At 49.6% G+C, this 7,443-nt stretch overlaps 1 long non-coding RNA gene across 1 annotated transcript; it reads left to right on the top strand.

The window, feature by feature from the left end:
* The first annotated feature begins 6,075 nt into the window (after positions 1-6,075).
* Positions 6,076-7,443, top strand: LOC138414297 (uncharacterized). Its single transcript, XR_011246745.1, has 3 exons — positions 6,076-6,258; positions 6,653-6,818; positions 7,126-7,443. It is a non-coding gene; the product is annotated as an uncharacterized lncRNA (long non-coding RNA).

Raw genomic sequence — 7,443 nt, 5'->3', positions numbered from 1 at the left:
AGAAATCTCTTGCATTCCTATACACTAATGATGAAAAATCTGAAAGAGAAACTAAAGAAACACTCCCATTTACCACTGCAACAAAAAGAATAAAATACCTAGGAATAAACCTACCTAGGGAGACAAAAGATCTGTATGCAGAAAACTATAAGAAACTGATGAAAGAAATTAAAGATGATACCAACAGATGGAGAGATATACCATGTTCTTGGATTGGAAGAATCAATATTGTGAAAATGACTATACTACTCAAAGCAATCTACAGATTCAATGCAATCCCTATCAAATTACCAATGGCATTTTTTACAGAACTAGAACAAAAAATCTTAAAATTTGTGTGGAGACACAAAAGACCCTGAAGAGCTAAAGCAGTCTTGAGGGAAAAAAACGGAGCTGGAGGAATGAGACACCCTGACTTCAGACTATAGTACAAAGCTACAGTAACCAAGACAATATGGTACTGGCACAAAAACAGAAATATAGATCAAAGGAACAGGATAGAAAGCCCAGAGATGAACCCACACACCAATGGTCAATTAATCTATGACAAAGGAGGCAAGGATATACAATGGAGAAAAGATAGTCTCTTCAATAAGTGGTGCTAGGAAAACTGGACAGCTACATGTTAAAGAATGAAATTAGAACACTCCCTAACACCATACACAAAAATAAACTCAAAATGGATTAAAGACCTAAATGTAAGACCAAACACTATAAAACTCTTAGAGGAAAACATAGGAAGAACATTCTTTGACACAAATCACAGCAAGATCTTTTTTGATATACCTCCTAGAGTAATGGAAAGAAAAACAAAAGTAAACAAATGGGACCTTATGAAATTTAAAAGCTTTTGCACAGCAAAGGAAACTATAAACAAGATGAAAAGACAACCCTCAGAATGGGAGAAAATATTTTCAAACTAATCAACGGACAAAGGAGTAATCTCCAAAATATATAAACAGCTCATGCAGCTCAGTATTCAAAAAACAAACAACTCAATCCAAAAATAAGCAGAAGACCTAAATAGACATTTCTCCAAAGAAGACATACAGATGGCCAAGAAGCACATGAAAAGCTGCTCAACATCACTAATTATTAGAGAAATGCAAATCAAAACTACAATGAGGTATCACCTCACACCAGTTAGAATGGGCATCATCAGAAAATCTACAAACAACAAATGCTGGAGAGGGTGTGGAGAAAAGGGAATCCTCTTGCACTGTTGGTGGGAATGTAAATTGATACAGCCACTATGGAGAACAGTATGGAGGTTACTTAAAGAACTAAAAATAGAACTATGATATGATCCAGCAATCCCACTACTGAGCATATACCCAGAGAAAACCATAATTCAAAAAAGACACATGCACCCCAATGTTCATTGCAGCACTATCTACAATAGCCAGGACATGGAAGCAACCTAAATGCCCATTGACAGATGAATGGATAAAGAAGAAGTGGTACATATATACAAAGGAATATTAGTCAGCCATAAAAAGGAAGGAAATTGGGTCATTTGTAGAGACGTGGATGAATCCAGAGACTATCATACAGAGTGAAGTAAGTCAGAAAGAGAAAAACAAATATCGTATATTAACGCATATATGTGGAACCTAGAAAAATGATACAGATAAACCGGTTTGCAGGGCAGAAACTGAGACACAGATGTAGAGATCAAACATATGGACACCAAGGGGGGAAAGTGGCGGGGGGTGGTGGTGGTGGTGGTGGTGATGGGATGAATTGGGAGATTGGGATTGACATGTATACACTGATGTGTATAAAATTGATGACTAATAAGAACCTGCTGTATAAAAAAATTAATAAAATTAAATTCAAAAAACCCCACAAAAAACGCTTTTGGAACCTATGAACACTTCGTACTACAGGAGGTCTCTGATGAGAGATTGCATTTCTGAATTATGCGTCGTTTCTGATCGTCTTGTCATGGTGTCAAGGATATGTTAAAATGTGTGAATTTCCATCAATCCTCTTATCAAAAATAAGCAAACAGCAACACCTCTTGCGCCTTTTGTGCTGATCCCAGAACGAGGCCGAGCTGGGTCATTTGTTCACTGTTCCGTGGGGCACTGGCTGTGGCCCATCGGGCGTCCCTGCAGCTTGTGGTCCTCCTCAAGACGCCTGCAGCGGAGCCCCACGGGCAGCCCGAGGGGGAGTGGCAGAGGTGCCCCCGCAGCAGGGGAAGCGGCGCACATGGCTTCCTTCTGCAGCGCGGTAGGATCTGGGGGCTCAGCAGCAGGCCAGGCCCCAGCCCGCTCTGACCCGGAGCCTCTCACATGTACTGTGGGATCCCCTCCCATTTTACACACAAGCAGATGGAGGCTCCAGGAGGTTCGGGGAGACCTGGGTCAGGGTGCTGGCCTCCGCCTCGGGGTCTGGGGGCTTCTGTCCTTCTGTGGGCACCAGCCTGCCCCCCGACGGCACATTCACCCAGGACGGCTGGGTCTGCGGCTGCAGCCTGTTAACCTTCGCTGGGTGTGGACAGACCCTCCTGGGCTCGGGGGCTTCCGTTACAGAACCAGCTTCCACAGGTACAGAGGCCAGTGCCGGGAAGCTGACTGGGAGAAGGTTTTAACGCCTATTCCGGGTCCCACCTGTTCTGAGTTCCGCTAAGGAATAAGCCCAGAGAGGATTATCCCCAGTGGGAGACATAAGAGGACGGAAAAGAAGAGGTGGGGCCGCAGCTGGACGCACGGATACCTTCTGCCCATCGCCTCGTCAAGCGCGTTCCTCTGCACGGAGGCCGTGCTGCTGGGCTGGCCTGGACCACTCGAGTGAGCCAGGGCCGCGCAGGCGCAGAAGGGCCAGTGCAATCTGGATATGCGCTCGCGGCTGCGCTCAGCATCTCAGCTTTTGTTGTTTCTTTTCTCTTCTCAGCTGTATCTGCAGATCAGGCCTCTATTTGCTTTGAGTTGGAGCCAAAATGACCTCAGAGGTCAGAGGCTCATGCTACTGGCTCGTGAACGGTACCAGGTGACCCTTATGTAAGGCATTTTGCCACCGAGGGAAGGGACGGCTGGGTTGCTCTCTGTTAGAAGTGCTCGTGTGGTTTTGTTTGGTGATGTGTCCCCTGCGCTCAGTGTTCTAGGATTCTGTGCAGGAAGAAAACTTTCATTCAAGAGTTTAAAAGATTCTGAGTGGTAACTAAACTCTAACTGGACAAAAGAGCTAATTCCACCCCCCTCACCCCCCAGCCCTGACTCCCGCGCAACACACACACCCGTCTTGGCCTTGGGAGGTCACCCTTAAGGAAGGCCCCAGACCTGGGCTTGGCTCCCCGGGCCAAGCTTTGGTGGTTGTCTTATTTGTTTAAATCCAGTCACACTGCTGTGGTCTGAATGTTTGTGTCCCCTTCTAATTTCTATGTTGGAATCTTCACCCCCAAAGATGCTGGTATGTGGAGGCAGGGCCTTGGGAGGTGCTGAGGTCAGGAGGGGAGCCCTCAGGATGGGATTAGTGCCTCACCCCTTCCACCGTGTGAAGACAGGGAGAAGGCACCAGTGACGACCCAGGAAGAGGCCCTGGCCTGAACATGCTGGCACCTTGATCTTGGACTCCCAGCCTCCAGAACAGTGAGGAATACATTTCTGTTGTTTATAAACCAGTCTGTGGGATTTTGTCATAGCAGCCCAACTGGATTAAGACACCCACAGCAGCCACGCAAGTAGACACTTCCCATGGAAAAAATACCTTGGGAAAGAGGAGCTCTCAGCTTGTATCTGACTTTCTTCTGGGTGCGGGGCTGGGCATTGCTCTAAATTCTCTCCCCTGGCCCAGCAGAGATGAGGCAGCCAGGCTCCTGTGGGTGCCGGTGCTGTCTGCCAGCCTCGCCCCATCTCCCCTCATGCCTAGGCTTTTGTATGTTGATTTACCTCTCAACAACCAGGCCCCTTAGACAACATTATCAGTCCCAATTTACAGATGAGTAAACTGAGGCTCAGGGAGGCTAAATCGTTTGATCAAGATTAGGATTCTGCCAAGTAGCTGAGACTTGAGGGCATCTAGCCTCTCACACACATCAGCCCCCCACATCTGCTGTTTAGTTTTTCAATGGTCAGGAGCTCAGCTAAGATGCTGCGGCAGTGGGGTGGCGGAAGAGAGCCTAATCTTTCCAGAGAGCTTGTGGGGCAGAGGAAGACAGCTAAGCCCACCTTGTACGGAGGAACTGCCTCAGTCGATAGTGGTGCAGCACCCAGGGTTGGCAGGGGCCGTATGGTGTGGCCTCTGACCATCACGGAGGGGTGTGGGACTAGGGAACGAGGACAAGGGAGAGAGGGCATTTGAGAGCATCTTAGCCAAGCGTTTGTTCAGTTGGCCGTAACTGGGAGGGGAGGGACCAAATTACAGATGAGAAGCAGTTGATCCAAAGCCCTGTTGGGACCGCTGCTGACAAGGCCCCCGGCCCTCACTCTGTGCGGACGTCGAGGCTTGAATGCTCACACACACACAGAGTTTTGTTTTGCCATGTTTTGTTTTCACCACCGCCAAACATTTATTCTTCCATTAAATAAGACTATAGTGTGCTGAACTGTCTACCAGTAGCTGCAATTCTGCCTAAGACTTACGCTACTTTTTAAGATTTTCTTTTTTCTCATATCGAAACTGAGAAGACTGAAACTTTCACTCAAGGAAAAATCTTTTAACACTTTCCAAAATAATGGCAAGTTCATTCTGAACTCCATTGTCCTTATCACAATTGGAGTGAATGAGCTGCGTGATTGATTCGTTTGATGTCTGATTCTCCTGCAGACTGTCAGCTTCCAAGGCTGGGAGCAAGCCTGTCATTATTTCATTCGACAGATATTTATGGAGCCTGCCTGTGCCAGATACTGGTCCTTATGGTGGGGATAAAAGAGGGAATGAAACACCAAGGACTCTGGAGTGGACTTTCTCCACTGGTTCTGTGTCCCCAGCCCCTGGGAGTCCCTGGCATTTACACAGCAGGGGCTTACTGGTACCTCCTGGAAAAGAGGTGAACACATTTCTTCCCCACATAGTGAGAGACTTGGGGTCTCCCCCGTCCTCCTGGATGAACCTCTGCCAGCCAGCACCTCCCTGCTCCCTCGGCACACAGATCTGTACTGTAGGCCTGGGGTCAAGGCCTCTCTACCCACCCTAAGCACCGTTGGCAGACAGATGGGGAAAAGGGACACGGGCTGTCCCAGCGGGAGGAGGGAAGAGCAGAGAGGGCTGACCCACTTTTCTGGTCTAACCGGGAACTCCCAGCTGGGCCCTGGGGCTCCGGGGATTGGACAGCCTGGATAGCCGCCCTGACCCTGCTCTGTGTTGCATTATTCGCAGGACGGTGACGTGCGTCAGTGCAGCGGGTGAGGGTGAGTCACCAACGGAGCTGCTGTCAGCGGCTGGAGAAAGAAGGCGCCGGGAGATCAGAATCCCACGGGCTCAGATCACGGCTCAGGTCAGCCTGTTTGTTAGCCTGAAGACAGAGGCTACAGAGGCCGTGGTGCCACTGGGCTCCTCCCCTTGTCCCCAGGCTCTGGCCAGATCCCCAAACCTTCCCTCTGTGAGGGAGCGGAGAGAACCTGGGCTTTAGTGAGGGACAGATGTGCCTGCCGGCCCTGGAGCCGCCCCTGCCTGGAGCGACAACTTCTCTCCAATTCTCTAAACCTCAGTTTTCGTAGCTGGAGATGGGTTGATAATATCTACCCCAAGGAATTGTTGAAAGATTGGAAATGTCATATGCACAGCATCTGGTACTTAAGAAATGGTGGGCGTCATTTCCCAGGCCCCTGGGTTGGGACTTGACGCGATGTTGTGCTAGCGATAAGTGCACATCACAAATCACAGTCCCACGCCTGCCCCTCCCTGCCAGTGACCTACGACGGAGGGGTGACCCGCCCCAGCCGCCTCTCGCCCTCTCTGGGGAGAAGCATGCGCGCTGTGCTCTGCTGGTGATGGGCGAGGACCCGCGAGCCCATCCTCTGAGCACAGCCAGCCCCTCGGCCGCCGGGTCATTTCCCACCCTTTCTCCACAGTCCTCACTCTCACCCCAACTCCCTCAATTTCCTTTTCTGCCCTTGGAAATGCAACGTCTTGGAATCTTCCCGAGTACTCCTTGGTTACTCTCCTCTTCCTTCTTGGCCTGGAGCAAGGGATGCCCGTCTTCACAATCAGACGCCCTCCCACGCGCCCCTCCTTCTACTGGTCCCTGCCCACCCACTCTCCTGCCTCCCTTCGGTTCCTTCCAAACTTCCAAATGCTGTGCTTTGGGGCAAGGTGAGTTAATTTCTGTACTGGGAGCTTTCTGTACAGTTTCTTTATCTGGGAAATTCAAGACCAGAACTTCCTTCCTCACAGCTTGGCCATAGGATGCCCTGACTGTGCCTCTTCCCTTCCCCTCTCGTGCGCACCAAGTGTCCAGCCCCAGCGTTGGCTCTTCCTGTTCTGAGATCCCTAGTTGTCTTTGGGCAGCTCCTTCTCAGCCCTCTCACCTCCTCTCTCAGCTCATCTGTGTCACCTTCAGAATCTCGCCTCTAAGCAGGTGGTGCTCAACTTCTTAATACCAACACTGACTTCTCACTTCAGTTCATTTCTGAATTTCTTTTGACTATTGTCTTAGTTTGTAGAGTTTTCTTTCTTAGTTATTTATGCTTTTTCTTCTTCCAAACAGGGTTCGGAGGGGCTCAGGCCTGGCTAACAAGGTGTCTGCTGGGGGGTTGCCTCAGAGCTTCTTGCATTCTGCTGACCTGAAACACATAGATGGTCAGATGTTTCTCCAGCAAAGATGGATTTACTCAAGATCAACAGAGAATTGCAGTTTGGGGTCTGCATCCATGGTGAGCCATGGGCAGGTCCCCACACAGCAAGGGAAGGATACACTTTATAGGAGGGAAAGGAGGTAGAAAGGTCTACAGTAAACAAAGAGTCCATGGCTTCTCACCGGCTGAATCCTTGCCAGGAAAAGGAGGAATCGTTCATTCTTCTTCCTGTTGGGCTCTGGTGTCAGCTCAGGGCTTGAGAGCTTCCCCTTCTGGTCACTCTATTTAACTGAGGTTTCTGTTCATTCTTTTACAATTCCAAGTTCATTTCATGAGCCACACTTTCCCACGCACACTTCTGCCTCTTTTCGGTTTTGTCTTTCAGCCCGGTACCAGCAACCTCTCCGCAGTCACTCGGGTTGGAAACGCCACAGCTACGACCTCCTCTTTCTCTGTCGCATCCAGCCAAGTGCAAAGTCCTCCACAGCATCCCAGTTCAGTGTCTCTCCAAGGCCCGGCCCTGCCTTCCCTGGGGCCCTCAGCAGCCTTGGCCAGGTGCCTACGTCTCCTCTCCGATTCCGCTGTGATTCTTGCCCTTCCACGTCTCCGTGTGCCCACCACACCGCTTCCCTGATCAAATCCCCTATGGCACCTAGAGCTTCTTAGAAGAATAGAGGAAGCTCTCCAGGTTCTGTCTATAAAA

This window comes from Delphinus delphis, chromosome 16 (genome assembly GCF_949987515.2).
Source record: "Delphinus delphis chromosome 16, mDelDel1.2, whole genome shotgun sequence".
Taxonomy (NCBI): domain Eukaryota; kingdom Metazoa; phylum Chordata; class Mammalia; order Artiodactyla; family Delphinidae; genus Delphinus; species Delphinus delphis.
Note: the sequence above shows the minus strand (reverse complement) of the source record. Positions and strands in the feature narration are given on the sequence as shown.